At 37.4% G+C, this 12,781-nt stretch overlaps 1 pseudogene; it reads right to left on the bottom strand.

Annotated features, from left to right (window-relative positions):
* Positions 1–6,307: 6,307 nt before the first annotated feature.
* LOC143857409 (glutathione S-transferase F13 pseudogene) lies at positions 6,308–7,637 on the bottom strand (annotated as a pseudogene).
* Positions 7,638–12,781: the final 5,144 nt, after the last annotated feature.

The following is a 12,781-nucleotide window of genomic DNA, read 5'->3' on the forward strand; positions in this document are numbered from 1 at the left end:
AAGAGAGAGCAATAAGAGTGAGAGTTCTAAGAGAGTAATAAGCGAGTAATTGATGGTGAGAAATGAAGGGAAGGGGAGGGATATTTATAAGACTTGTAATATAATGAGTTACCAAAATACCCCCAAAATATAGTTGTTGGGTGGGTTATTTTTGTAAAAACATGTGTAATCCCTAAAGTACCTCCAAATATAGTTGTTGGGGGGAGGGGGGGTTATTTGGGTAAAAACAAGTAAAATCACTAATGTCCCCCCCAAATATAGTTGTTAGGGGGGTTATTTTGGTAAAAACATGTGTAATCCCTAAAGTACCCCCAAATATAGTTGTTGGGGGGTTATTTTAGTAAAAACATGTGTAATCCCTAAAGTACCCCCCAAATATAGTTGTTGGGAAGGGTATTTTTGGAACACAAGAAATTACACAATGTAATTTCCAAAATTACCCCCCTCACTAGCCGTTTTTTCTAACTTTAAGGGATATTTTTGAGAAAACACAAAAAATTTCAAAAAAACACAAAAAAACGAAGGCAAAATTGCTAGTGGGCCGTGTCGTGCCGGCGGGCCGACAAGCCTAGCCTGGCACGGCTCACGCCTTCGTGCCGTGCGAGCACGGCCCAATTGCCACCTTGACCCCCATGTGTCTTTCTCTCTCCTCTCGGTTAGGGAGAGAAAGAGGAAAGAAAAAGACACATAGGGGGTCAATTTAAGATATATGGATGTCGATTTATCACTCCCCTTATTTATGTGTGCTTCATTATTTTTTTGCCATTAAGCTCTTTGTGCAGGTCCCACTATAATAAAATGCATTACTTTATATGGTTCGAGTTTATTTTTGTCACTAAAGTAGATCAGTGATCAGTATATATGTGGGGTTCATTATTTTTTTGCCCTTTATGCCCTCTATATGGGTCGAACTACTATGTGACTCATCCATTTATATGGGCCCCATTGGTTCTTTGCCATTGGGCCTTCCTTCTTAACTTGAGTAATAGATGGGCCTAGATGGGCTCTTCTTGGTCTAGCTGAGGCAGAGAAGTAGTTGACCGTGTGATCTGTAGTAAAAAAAGTGGGTTGGGGATGCTTGGAGTTGGAACCCCTGGAAAATCCTTCAAGTTAGACGAGGCAATACATGGATACAACCAGCATCAGACATGCTTCCATAATAAGTAGGGATGGGTTATCTCGGTGACTTGGCCGGCTGTTGGCCCTAAGTAGGTAGAATGGGTGCGGTGAATGGTTCATGCATTGGACCGGATCATTTACATAATAGCCTATGGACAAGGATATGACTAATGATATACTATTGGTCAGACCCTTTATAAGTCCTTAAACCTGAGGGGTCATATTGGTTTGTGAGCTCACCTTATGGCTTTGGTCCATCTCAGAGTATTCCCGTAATGGGATCTCTCGCGGGTGGTACTGGGCTCTATGATAACCCATGGGATCAATAAGGATGCCAAATAAGGAATCGTCCACCTCTATTGAAAGAGGAAAGTCATTTATAGTCTCGATCTCAACTAAGCCCTTAAATATGATTGGACAATCGATTTTGATAAAGTGTTTACCAAAGGTGTTTTGAGAAAACGGTTGTTTTTCAAAAATATTTACAAGCCCAAGCTAATAGATTGGAAGGTATACCGTATAGTGGTCCTAGGGGGAAATTAGTGTCCACCCCCTGTAGTGACCAACCTAGTAAGTGTAAGATTTGATGAAGAACATACACAATTGATGTGATTAGGGGTATTTGATCTAACAATCATCTTTGGGATAATGTCCTAGTGGAGACCTCTTACCTTATGTGATTCGTAGTTGGACTACATTGAGTAAGGTTGTAGTGGGGCCCATCTTGGGGCTCTACAAGATCGGTCGTTGGATCTCTGCATCGACCCCACTCTTTACTTGACCTGTTTTGATCCCTTGTGGACAAATGTCAAGGACTTATAGATTGCACAGATGGATCAGATTGTTTGTAAAAGTTACGTGGAGGATTTACATTGTACTTCTGGTGTATGCGTTTTGGTGCATATACAATGTGTATTGATTAATTAATTGAGGAATGTTGAAAATTCCAACTGGTGGATAATTTTATGGAAAACTATGGAGAGAGAGAGAGAGAGAGAGAGAGAGAGAGAGAGAGAGAGAGTTTCTAATTTATGGAACTTTGTTTTAGAAACAAATAATAAGTAAAAAATATTTTTAACTACAACTGGGAAACCAAGCTTTTGGGAATGCTTGGGCGTCCAAGTTTCCTTGGTCATCCAAGACTCTTTCCCTTCTCTATATATATGAGTGAGATGGGAAGGGAAAAGCTGTTGGATGGTTTGCTCTCTCTCTCTCTCTCTCTCTCTCTCTCTCTCTCTCTCTTGTTCAAGAAAAGTTCTCCACGCATTTTTTTCTCCTCTGTGTGTGTGTGTCTGTCTGTCTCTCTTGTTCAAGAAAAGTTCTCCACGTATTTTTTTCTTGGATCCAAGGTTGACTAAGGAGCTCTTCAACATCCTCCATTGTTCGTATATCTTGCGGAGCCATCACTCCAACTTTCGAGGATTTGAGTTTCTGAGACTTCGAAGCTAACCAGGGAGTCGATCAAGCAAAGAATACTAATCGGGTAGTCAATCTTGGTATTGTTTTATATTCCTTGTGTATTTCAATTTAGTCACCATCATCAATCTAGTAATCTTTGATTCCTGGGTTAAGGACGAGAGAAATTTTTATTTTCTATATCTCCACGGCCTCTTCTGCTGCGCACATGGTTGGAGCCCGATTTTGACCCCAACATGTTGCCCCCACTTGCTTGGGCCGGCACATATAATCGAGCAAGTTCCTCGAGGAGCTAATCCGATTCCTACTATTATTGCTGAAATTTTAAACGGTTTGGACATCGTCACTACATCTTCTCTGTCTCCCTTTGCAGGCGGACCAGTCCTTCTCTATGTGTGGTCATGCTTAAAGCTGAATATTGCAATTCCTCCATCCAAGCTCGATGTGTCTCTCTTCAACTTCAATTCTCAGTATCGCCTCAAGCATATTGACACTGAGCCTTACAGGGTCACATGGCTGCAATACTATTGCCAAGGTAGCATATCTTGGAGGATGCGCAGGTTTGATAAAGCTGTCATGATGACTAGGAACTCTGATTATGTTAGGTTGCAGGGAATAGAGAAGACATCCTTTGATATCCCGGATCGTATTGTTCGGAAATATGGCGCCTGCCAGGATGCCTTCCAAGTTCACACTGGCTTCTATACCTCTGAAAAGTATAGTAAGAGGATAGGTAAAGTAGTGACCTCTGCCTGGGATGGAAGATCTCTCACATTGCGTAGTGACATTGCTGCTGCTTGTGGGATGACGTAGATCTAGACTATTACCCTTGGTTGTTAGGTGTCAAGGAGGAACAAGATGAATGATAATCAATGAAATCTCTTTGTTTTCACGTGTTCTTGTAAAACATAAAAAGAAAAGAAGAAAATAAAAGTTTGATTAAAGGTTTAGATTTCTTAAGTGTTGGCTTCTATTACAGGAAGACCCACCCACTTTTCATCATAGACCCAGCCATTTTTTGTGGGAGCTATCCAATCAGGGCTATCTGAATTTCAAGCACTTTATTAATACTGAAAATAGGGTCGAGGATTCAATGACCAAGGGTTGGTTACCTAGGTCGATCTCGGATATAAAGAATTTCACTGCCAAGAAACAAGCTGCCAATAAGGAGGTGAACATTGTCAAAGCTATAGCAGTGACTGCTATGTCGGTAGTTTGAAAGATCGACATGACAGAGGAGAAACCTGCCCCCAAAACTCGTAGGGAGTTCACCCAGTTACCTTCTAGCCTAGCAACTATCATGACAATCCTCATTAATAAGGGTAAATTTTCCCCACTTGAGCCAAGACCACCTCCAAATCCTTTACCTAAGAACTTCAATGAAAAAGAATATTGTGACTTTTATCAGGGTAAATGTCACACTACCAATTCATGTTTAGCCGTGAAGCATTCCATTCAGGACCTTATAGACAAGGGCCTTTTCATTATCCCTCCAAAAACCAATGTCACCACTAATCCTCTTCTGAACCATTCGTCAACACCAGCTTCTACCTTTGCAATTAATGCCCTTTTTACCTCTTTTCCACCCATTGATCTAGTTACCCTAATTTGCACCCTTTCCACCAATCCTTATGTATGGGAGAGTGATATTGAAGAAATCGATTACGTTGAATCCCTCTTCAAATGAAGATGAAAAGACACCTACTCCGGATGTCTCTCACATAGAGGAATCTGTCCCCTATGTCTTTGATGGAAAAGTCCGTACCTTTTGTTTTCTCTAACAATGATAGTAATCTTACAGCCTCAGATTTCGAGTGTGATGAGATGAGACATGTCACCCAAGGTGGAATAGCATTCAAACTAGCTTAACTAAGAGTAGAAAATCCTGCTGAAGCAGTAAAGGTGGGAAAGATTCCAGGACTAAACTTGGATGAATATGACTTGAATGTGATGCCCAACATGGAATCATCCATCCCTTCATGTGAGAGATTGCATTTACTCTTTTGATCTCAGCTCAGTCCTTTGTTAAGAGGCTGGCCAGCCATTTTGGTAAAAGTGTTATCAAATGTTTTTGAAAACATTATTTTTTTTAAAAGACTTTGCAAATGCATTTGCGGACTTTAAATTGATTGATCAAATGGTATACCATAGAGTGCACCCTGGGAGTAAGTTATGTCCATCCTCCGTAGGACCCAACTCAGTAGATGGAGGATTGGAGGAAGGACAATCACTTGGAGGTGATTAGGGTATTTTGATTCGATAGAATTCTTTCCTGGTGGGGGCCACTTACGTAATGGGGTTGTACTTATACTACATTGCATGAAATCGTAGTCGGGCCATTTGTGGGCCCTGCAGCATCGACCATTGAATCCCTGCGATGATCCCACTCAGAACTCGCAACACCCGGCCATGAAGGATTGTTGGACAATCCAGGTTCCAAACTTCATAGTGCACGAGGTATGGATTGAATCCATTGCATATGATGCAAGGAGACACACCTAACATAGGGTGCGTACACACTTAATTGGAGAAGGGGCACTCCATTGGATGGTGGGCCATGTTTAATTAAGCATTTCATAATTAAATGCTTAACTCCTATTGGGTGGGACTTAAGTGATTTAATTGTGCATGTACCTTGAATACTATTTGTTGGGATTTAAGTGAAACCCTATTGGCTAAAAGCTTTGGAGGAATCCTAATGGTTGGTTTTCTACAAAGGAAATGATAGTTAGGGAAGGAATTGGAAACTCAATAGATTGGAAAGCTTCTACACTCTTCTCACAAGTAAAAAAAGCATTTTCCCCCTTTGCTTTATTAAATAAAGAAAGGTTGTGGGAGGGTTAAGTGTAATTGCACATTGCTTACCAATTCTAGAGGGATTCCTAGTGGGAAACAAACTCCCAAACTTACTCTATAAAAGGGGACATGGGCTGAACGAATTTCAACACTACACACATCAGTTTTTCTTAGAAAAATTCTTGTAATCCTCTCCCCTCTTAAGTTATCTTCTTTCCTTTCTAGTTTAGTAAGTTTTAGTTGAGTTCTAGTTCTAGTTTTTCATCAATTCTAGGTCTAGATCCTCTTAAACTTGAATTGGGTTTTTGAAACCAAATTTGTAGCTTAGATTTCAGTTTGGGTTTGGAACCCAAAGGACCTTCTTCAAACTCCTCCAACTTCGCAAGCTAAGAAACCATCACTTCAACCTTCGGAGGAGTTTGAGTTTGAGAAACCTATCACACCTAGCGAGGAGTAGATCAATAGTGATTATTGGACCAAGGATAATCAAAAGTAAGTTTTTTAACTCATTGAATTCATCACCAATATGAATCTAGTTACTAAGATCGTGGATTGGTTGGTTTGAATAAAAAATTTTGAATTTTGCGCAAATAGGTTCCGCCGCGCTTGCGATTGCACCACCAACTAGCACCATGCAAGCCAGTCAGGACACCGATGACAGCGAAAGAGAAGCTCTCTATTAAAGATGGAGCTCAAAAAGTTGAGCATCAGTCTATCGAAGCTTAGTTGGCTCCTTGATATATCTTATGAATACAAGGCCATGCATTGTCTACCCAGCCAGCCTCAATTCCAGCTTCATGAGTGAACCAAGCAAAAATAATTATACTGCAGCAAAATGGATACTGCGATATTTATAGGTAACAAAAAGTCTTGGCATCAAATACAAGACTGAAGAAGATGGCAGGCTCATTGGATATACAGACAACGACTGAGCAGGATCCATTGATGATCAAAAGAGCACATCTGGTTATATATTCTACATAGAAACAAAGATAGTTTTGCGGTCCTCCAAGAAGCAAATAACAATTGCACTCTCTTCAGCAGAAGCCAGGTATATTACAGCCACTGACGTCACCTGTGAAGCAATTTGGCTGAGAAGAATCCTTTCAGACCTACACCAAGAAGAAAAAGGAGCCACATCAATTTATTGTGACAATAAGTCTGCTATTGCCATGGCGAAGAATCCTGTATTCCATAGTAGAACAAAGCACATAGAACTTCATCATCATTTTATCTGAGACTTAGTCAGCAGAGAGGAGATTCGATTGAACTTCATTAGCACCAACGAACAGCTCGCCGACATATTCACCAAGGCCGTCACTTCAGAAAAGTTAGAATACCTCAAGCAACTTGTACGAATTACAAATTAAGAGGGGGTGTTGAAGGTAATTAGTAATTTAGAAAAATCTAGAAAGTTGTAGAAATGGAGTTCTTAGGAAATATCTAGTATTAGGTAGAAGATGAAGTCTGTGGAAAGAGATTTGTTCAAGTTTCTAGATTTCTCATGGGTCAGTCTCAAACCTATAAATAGATGATGTATCCCTCATATTGTACACAACTTGAGAGAAATCAGAACTAAGAGTTCCATTTGAAAATCTCTTCTTCTTCCATCTCCTAACTCAACATAACCTAAGATAAGCTAACATGAAGAACAAACAAAACATAGAACAACCATCATTTTATTCAGACTCCCATAAATGAGAGTACTAGAGCATGTCAACTACGAAACACAATTCCTCCCTCAAGTCTCGAGACCCAACATAAAGACGAACTAAAACATAAAGCTCTACATTCATTTTATTCCATACTTGAACATGTCAAGCACTAGGTCATTCCCAAAGCTTCATCCCTTCCGCGATCTTCAGCCACGCCGACCTCGATAAGATGTCCTCCCACCAAGCCTTAACAAGTGGGCGGGACGTAATGAGATCGGCCTTTGGAGTATTAATGAGACAACACATGTATGGAAGATGGCTCAGATCAGCCAACGTAAAATAATCTCCAGCCAAGCACTTGGTCTTGGAGAGGCGCTCCTCGTAGACCTCGAGAACCTTCCCAAGCTTCTCTACTTGGGTCTCTACCACTTGGTGGTCAATCTCCTCACTGAACCATATTGGCTTGAGAAGGATTTCCCGAACAATGGTTGCGGCGCATGGATTGAACTGTTGGGCCTCCACCTCTAACCACTGGTTCACGATCGCTGACTCTGTGAAGCTATTGTGCCTCAAAAGATCCGGCCCTGTTTCCTTGTACTTCAGCGCTACGTACTTGGCGATCACATGTGATTCTGGTAATTGGATTAACATAAGGAAACATAAAACAGAAAATGTCTTAGAAAAGTCATGCCTGAAATTTTTGAAAATTCTGAAAAAATATTTCGAATCTTTTTGAAAAATTCCTGCAATCCAAATACAACATTAGGAGCACTTATAGCCGCGAAGATTTTTTTCATGATAAATTGGTTTCTCCAAGCGGTGATGAGGGTTAAATGGCTAAAAATCAAGATACGAAAAATAGGGAACTAGTGTCTCCGGGGATGAGAAGTGGCAAAAAATGAGACACTGATTTATTATGGGAAAAAAATCATAGTAGCCAAATGTGCACTAGAAGTTTTTTGGATCCAGGGAAAATAAAATAATGTAAAAATAATACTATTAATGGAAAATAAAATCTTATGCCTAGTAAGTTTTCAGTTTCCTTAAAAAAGGGGAAAAGTTATTTTGGGAAAACTTTCATAGAAAACGAGTTTACCAAACATTGGAAAATTCATCTTCCAAGGAAAAAGATGGAAATAATATTTTCCTGCACCCAAACAGCTCATTAGGCTATGTTTCAATTGAGGGAAAAATCTCTCTCACATAAACATATTTTCTAGGAAAATTAGTGTTAAGGGTTTTGTAATCTTAAGAACAAGAAAAATTCTAAATTGAAAGCCGCCCATGCAAAATCCAAGCAGTAAGGGGACCCCATTGGATCTACACGTATTGATAATGGCAGTAAAATTACAAAGTTAAAGGACTGAAGTGCGATGGATCCAATGGGGCAACTTCGCAGCCGGATTTTCTCAATGGTGCCCTTTAGTTTAGGGCCTGTTCATTTTAGATTATGACAACAGATTGCCCAGCGTCCAATAATAGGTTTTGGACCGGCAATCGGTTGTCATAATCTAAAATGAACAGGGCCTAAGCATTCCTCTGAAAGTAATTATTAATAAATTCTAGAGACTTGGAGGGCATTTTTTTTCAAAAAGTCTTAATCTCTAATATATATATATATATATATATATATATATATATATATATATATATATATATATATATATATATATATGTGTGTGTGTGTGTGTGTGTGTGATGGAACACAACATAAATAGGTTGTGCCCCATAAATTATTTCCATAGGCTGATCCTAGCCCTCCAATCTATAGAGGTTTCCATAATTCCTCTTAAATCGGATGGTTAAGATCACTCTACAGATTTTTTATTAAAAAACCATAAAGGAGGGGGGTAAGATTGAAATTATGTGGCTTTAATGGGTGCCTTTATTAAAAAGCATAAAGGAGGGGTAGGATTGAAAATATGTGTGTTGAATGGGTGCATTTGTTAAAAAAAAAAGTCAAAAAAAGTGATGTGTAATTCTCATAGAATTTACAAAAAATTCAAAAAATTCTCTTCTTTTCTCTTCTGCTTTATAGTATACTAGTAAAAAACCCGTGCCATGCACGGGCCGACAAAGAACTGTACGGACCACGTCATAGGTTGATCCAAACCGTCCATGTGATGGAACACAACATAAATAGGTTGTGCCCGAAAAATCATTTCCATATGCTGATCCTAGCCCTCCAATCTATAGATGTTTCCATAATTCCTCTTATCTTAAATCGAATGGTCAAGATCACCCTATAGTTTTATAATTAAAAAACCATCAAGGAGGGGGGTAAGATCGAAATTATACAGCTTTAATGGGTGCCTTTGTTAAAAGCATAAAGGAGGGGGTAGGATTGAAATTATATGATTTAATGGGTGCCTTTGTTAAAAGCATAAAGGGAGGGGGGGTAGGATTGAAATTATATGAGTTGAATGAGTGCATTTGTTCAAAAAAGTCAAAAAATGTGACGTGTAATTCTCACATGATTTTCAAAAAAATGAAAAAAACTCTCTTCTTTTCATCCCAGCTTATTGTATTAGATAGATATATATATATTTATGCATGCGTGTATGCTTGTATATATTTATGAAAGAGAAAACAGTTTCTACACACAAGAGTAGATAAGTTATCTACACACTAGCTTAAAATATAGTGGAGGGCATATTGTTTGGGTGATTCAAACCATTCATTTGATTGGCCCTCACATAGATAGGGTGTCCACAAAAAATCAGCTCCATAGGATCATCCCAACCCTACGATTTGTGGAGGTAAAATGGACGTGTATAAACCTTCTGTGGGACCCGCCTCTCTTGGTCTCTAGTACCCACGTGAATGGTGTGTGCCGTTTTTTTATTATTGAGTTAATTCATCTTTTCTGTGAACTTGGGATCACTAAAGCAATCTGAATTTCAAGCAAAAGAGAATGACAGAGTCACCACCTAGATGAGAGATCTAGGACCCATAATTGACCAGAAATCTAGATTCGTTACCAGATTACGAGAATGGAAGGTATGGGGAGTTACCACCACATGCACCATTCTTGCCCGATAATCCGGTCTTCAATTTCAAAAGTTTACTCTCTTGAATTTCTTTTAAATGGCTCATTTAACTCTATATTAGTGTGCGAACTATATGACATGCATCCTAAGATCTAATTTCAATGCATTTCCTAATGTGTATTTTGATTTTCTTAATTCGTTTGGATTCAATTTATGTGAAAGTTCTCCTAAAATTCTAATTTGGGGAAAAATCCTAAGTGATTTAATCAATTTTAATTTAAGGTTTTAAATGATGAAAGAAAATAAAAATTACCCTAAAAAATCCTACTGATTGTGTGTGAGGCCGACTCGTGATTGGTATGCCATCAAGCATCAAAGCTGCCTACGTACCCAAGCCTCACTGGGATCAGAGTCGACATAGTTCGGTGCCTAAACTAAGCTATATGCCTAGACACCAATCTAAACTAGACTAACTGTTTTAATGGTTTTCAAAAGATTACTTAATTCAAGTTGAATGAATTTTATTATCTTAGGACTCCATCTAAGATGCTATATGGTCATATCGAAGTGCAAGACATCCTTAGACTAATGCAGGGGAACCTACATCATAGGTAACTAGGCTTGTCCAATGGAAAAAATGGGTAATTAGTGTAACTAGATCTATGACTCAATTGCTAATAATATCAATCAGTCGTAATGAGGCTGAACTCCTTAACTCTAGGACACCCTAAAACCTAGGACACAACGTGACGTAAGTGTTCATAAGGGGCCATAAAGGTTCCTATGATGGAAGACCGTAATCCAACGTTTCTAAAGACACAGATTAAATTAATTCAGTTTGCTGAAATTAATGATTTTTAGTTCTTTAAAGGTTTTCGAATCCTAAAATCTAAGGAATACCAATGGCTCTAATATTGGCAAATTTCAGCCTTGATTTGCATTCATGGAAGGGAATCGTGCTTTCCACCCTTGCATAATTTAGCACGTAAGTTATAATATGTTATTGCCTGGCATATTTCTCAGGATTTTCGTGGACAGTAGACCTCGGAGCCAACAACATACTATAATTTAAATGCTCAAATTATTAAGGATTGATCGCAATTAAGATACGATTATGGACGCAATCTTAACAGTTAAATTATCATAGCATTGTAAATTAGCAAAGGAAATCAATGATTTCTAAAGTTTCTATTTCGATAGTTTAAAGATTGAATACACGATGGACCATTAGAATTCTCTTGAAATTTTTATAACAATTTCAATTTGCTTAAGGATTTTACAATTTCAGTTCAGATTATAGGTTTACACATAAACTTATAGCAAATCAAATCGAATTAAGCTGAAATTTTTACAGTAGCTTTCTCTTGACCAAAAAAGGTTACTGTAATATTTTTCATGAATTTCCAAAGTGATTTACTATCAGTTTTCTAATGTTGAAGGTGTTTGTCCAAATTATAGATTTACACGCCGACTTGTAGGAAATCTAATCTAAATGATTTCAAATTTTTACAGTAGCTTTTTCATGACCAAAAAAGGGTACTGTAATATTTTCATGAATTTTAAATGTGTTTTGCTATCACTTTTCCAAAGTTGAATAGATCTGTCCAGATTATAGATTTACACATCGACTTATAGCAAATCTCGTCTAAATGAGTTGAGATGTTTACAGTAGATATATATTGACTAGATAAGACAACTGAAAAATTTTCATAGATTGTTAAGATGATTTACTATCAATAATCGATTTTAAAGATATCTGTCCAGATTATGAAATTACAAATAAACACATAGTAAAAATAATCCCAATTAACCCAAACTTTGTAAAAACATGTAATTCTAGTATTAAATCTCAATAAACTATTTTCAGAATTTTGTATTGTAATTTACTATTTGTTTCCAATTTAACATGACATGCTTGATTTGGCATAAAAATTATAAACTAACATCTAACAGCAACCAAAAATCTTGAAAAATTTGCAAGAGATTATATCAGGTCTTAATTAATTCCCATCCAAATTTCATCTCTGGAAACCCTATATATTTCTTGAAAATTAGTTTTTCCAAAAATACCCTTAGAATTAAATAAAATTTTAAACCTCTTAAATAAAATTCAAAATTCTACAAACAATTCGTACTGTTCTAAAACCTTAAAATTCTATTATGTTTAAATTTTCATTAATTTTTTATCTGTTTTGTCATCTTTTTAAATTCGATCTTTGGAATTTTATCCCTTTAAGGGTAAAGTTCAAAAGGTCAAATCGTGGTCAAAACGAAGTCAAAATTTTTGGAAATTCCAGATTTCAATGATTTTTAATACGCAAAAGACTCAGAGATTGAAAAATTCAAGAAATTTCAAAGGCTTATTAAAGTTGCTTTGTAAAGTGGATTTAAACTCTCTTAATTTCAAAAATTGGATTTTAATATTAAAATATAGATTTTCCAAGAAAAAATTTTAGATTATGAAATAACCTAAACCTGATCTCATCTCCTCAAAATTTCACATGCAAACACTTTCATTTTCATAGCTTTTCAAAGAAAATCACAAATTCCATCCTAGCATGCTTCTAGTTTAAACTACATGACAGAGGGTTTTAGAAGACCAATGTTGCTAGCTTTCCTTTTCTCTAGGGTAAGTAATCCTTGGATATACTCTTTGACTTACCCTTTTAATAGCAAAGAAAACTCCGAAGAATAATAATATAGCCTCCAATGTTGAATATGTTGAATATATGAAAGCATTTTGTGTAGAACCAAGTGGAAGAGATGAACACCAAAGCAACAAAAGAGATGAATGAATTTCAAGGA

This window comes from Tasmannia lanceolata, unplaced genomic scaffold, assembly GCF_043159265.1.
Source record: "Tasmannia lanceolata isolate RefF3 unplaced genomic scaffold, GAP_Taslan_0.1 ptg000024l, whole genome shotgun sequence".
Classification (NCBI taxonomy): Eukaryota; Viridiplantae; Streptophyta; class Magnoliopsida; order Canellales; family Winteraceae; genus Tasmannia; species Tasmannia lanceolata.